Source organism: Strix aluco, chromosome 4, assembly GCF_031877795.1.
Source record: "Strix aluco isolate bStrAlu1 chromosome 4, bStrAlu1.hap1, whole genome shotgun sequence".
NCBI lineage: Eukaryota > Metazoa > Chordata > Aves > Strigiformes > Strigidae > Strix > Strix aluco.
Window position 1 is genome coordinate 25438459 of NC_133934.1, and position 3304 is coordinate 25441762.

General features: G+C 37.2%; 1 long non-coding RNA gene across 1 annotated transcript; it reads right to left on the reverse strand.

Moving 5' to 3' along the window:
• Positions 1 to 390: 390 nt before the first annotated feature.
• Positions 391 to 2853, reverse strand: LOC141922689 (uncharacterized). Its single transcript, XR_012623052.1, has 2 exons — positions 2605 to 2853; positions 391 to 747 (listed from the first exon to the last, which is right to left on the reverse strand). It is a non-coding gene; the product is annotated as an uncharacterized LOC141922689 (long non-coding RNA).
• Positions 2854 to 3304: the final 451 nt, after the last annotated feature.

The window sequence follows — 3304 nt, forward strand, 5'->3', positions numbered from 1 at the left end:
AACATCCCCATCACAGATAAAATACATCTACTTTCTTCAGAATGGCTAGTGTTAAAACCAGGGAATGGGGGAATAGTTTAAAAACTGGAGACTGCAGCCTGTGTTTTAAATCACCTTTCTAAGGACCTCCACAATGACATGAAAGCCGGTAATGTGTGAAAGCACGTAGCCAGTGTAGGTCACAGAAACAGGGGATGAGTGTTGTGATCTAATGAGACACTGGCAGCATGCTCACACAGCTGCATTGTTCCTACAGTCACTGCATCTGGTTTATCTGTGCCAACTCCTCTGCCCTTCCATTGTTTCATCTGTGATTTTTCTGTTACAGTTACCAAAGGAATTCTTCAAATGTCAAGAACTGCTATGACCAAGAAAGAAATCACTAACATGTTTTTCCAGAATTTTATTAATGCAAATGATGATGGAAATTACTGATCTGCTTTCAAAAGGCATATGGGAGATTAAATCACAAACAGAGCATCATATCTCAATCTGGTTTCTATCAGTATTTGTCCTCACAGGTCAGAAAATCTAAAATCAAAGCCATTACATGCTTCACTAGGCAAAATATAGGGAATCAAAATCTCACAAATATAGTCCTACCTCATATACTCTTTGGCCTTAATCATGTTTTAGAAACTTCAGTTAGCTATAAATTTTACAGAATCTTCATGAAATAAACATTGTCTTCTCAAAGGTGCAAAATCTCCAGAAAATTGGGATGTGCTTTTTCTCCACCATCTCTTCCTAAAATAAATAAGAGACAACAAAGATGAGCAGAAATATTTTGTGTGGTTTTCATTCACATACATGTCCACAAGACCTTAGAAGAATTATGAAAATTAATGCCTACCTTCAAATAGAATTTAAAGACACAAAGATTGAGGACATCTCACTTTAATTCTTCAAATTCAGATCTAATCTAAACTAGCTACCTAGGTTTCTTCCACAGTCTTCAGAGAGAGATGGGCATATTTAACCAGCTATTCAACTTATATATCTTAAAGCCTCTCGGGATGCAATGTAGAGCCTGTGGAGATATTTTCTCTCATCATGAATGATGACAGCCCAAATGATTGGTTAAAGTTAGGTATCTGACTCTTAGAAAACTAACCTATAAAAATCCTGTCTAAACTCTTTATGTTAGATTTTCCATACTACCTACCCAGAGAGAAGAAATAATAAACAAACAATTATCACCAATATATGGTTAGTGTGTCATCAGAGAGGGGCATATTTGGACAGTTTTGATAGATGTCTGGCATGCAGACGCCATCCTGACACATCCATTACAACCGCAAAGAGTGGCCATCACACTTCCTCCTCCAGAGAGGAAGAAATCATAATATGATGTGTTTTCTGATAACTTTAATTGCATTAAAAATAATGAATATGTAACAACACAAGAGCACAAAAATCAGTTTTTAATAAGGTTTTGTATGCATGTTCTTACGAATGCATCAAGTACTTATCACTGCCCAGAACTTCCAGTGAGAAGCAAACGTTTCTCCCCAAAACCAAGGGAGAATAGAAAAAAAACTTCTTTTTGATTTCATCAGGGACTGGAAATGGCAGCAAAAGTGAAGTAGTGCCCAGTCTTCTTCAAAACTAAATTTTCTACACATTTTGTATTTTTCCAGTTATTTTATTATCAAATAAATAATACAGAATACCAACAGTGTTGAGACAGCCTGAGGATACATCTCCAGATATCCAACAGCCATTGTACATGCATGCCAATGCCAGATACACATCTGGTCAACCTACATCAGAGGACAAGTCTGGAGGGAATTGAGTGAAGGCTGCCACCTCTTGGTGAATTAAATAGCACAAAAATTGGCTTATCTGCTGGAAAATGACACACCATATGTATTGAGTTCACATTATGTCACACCAGTGTATGTTTTAATGTATCCTGGTGTCATAAAAAAAAACCAACCTAAAATTATACAGTCTTCCACAACAGCTAAGATTACAGAATTTCCAAAAGAAACGAGCTTCATGAGTTTCCATTCAGAAAGATACCTAGACTGTCAAACACTACCACCAGCTGAGGTGAAGTCTTATAGTCTAAACAGATGATACACAGTGAATAACATTAAAACACCCCGCATAAATTTTCTATACGGAGCATGTCAAATAGATCAGATAAAGAGAGTATTTCCAACTTAACCAGTCTCTAATGTCAAGTCATTGGTAAATTCCCCTTCATTTTGCTCTATTACTAACCTTTAATAGATGACAAGTTAAAATTACTTTTATGTAGCATGCTTAGCACATACTGACACACGTTAACACTTTTTTCCCCCCAACTGAAATGTAAGATTGCTTTGTAAAAAGTTGCCAACTTCTATTTATTTTCTTCTGGTTCAACACCACAACTTGAGTGTTCCAGCTTTTTCTCTTCCTTGGCAATAGTTCTGGAGCTTTCATAAAAGTTTTGTGATATTGATAAAATCCCCAAAGAAGCAATAGCAGCACTGCAAGAGTTGCTGCTGTTGCCATTTCTATCAAAGACCTCTATAATTAATTAAATCTAATGATGACTCTGCAAGGTCTCAATGCATTTGAAATAACATTTGTCTTGTATTTTACATATATTACCTTGATTCAGCTTGTCCTCACACCTTACATAGGACAGCAATTTGACAGTGATATAATCCATGTATTTTTTTCTTCAGGTGAAATCCTATGAGATAAATACAAACTCAGTGCATTCAAATGACATTTAACTTTGTTTCTGTTACATTTCTGCTTGCTGAAGAACTGACACATTTATTCCTCTGACCAATACTAAATGATCCAATTAAAATGAGAAGACCAAATTAAAAAGAAACTTCTATTTTAGAGTGAAACAAGCACACAATGCATTTATTAGCATGTAAATACAATTACCATGATGATGCTACTTTTACTGACACTCCATATTTTATCTTAAGAAGCCTGAGACATAAGTACCTTCTCCTGACTGGACAAAACCTATGCCAAGAAACATCAAGGAGGCCAGTTTGCCCATCTGCACTACTTACCCTGGTTTTGGGGTGTTGGGACAGGGGGGAGGAACAAGGCTTGGTCCAGTTTGGGGAGGAGAAAGAGATAAGGTACTTTAAGACTTTGCACCAACTTCCACTGAAATGCATGAGGGCCTCCCAGAAGAAGGCCCCACAGGTTCTCTTCAGAAAAGCCATGGTTAAGTGGACACTCCGTTCCTGGTTTGTCTTTAATTCCCTTTCAGGTAACCCTAAAGGCCCAGTCCCTGCAGAGGTCAGTGCAGCTGGGGATTTGGGTCAAGACAGAAATGGTG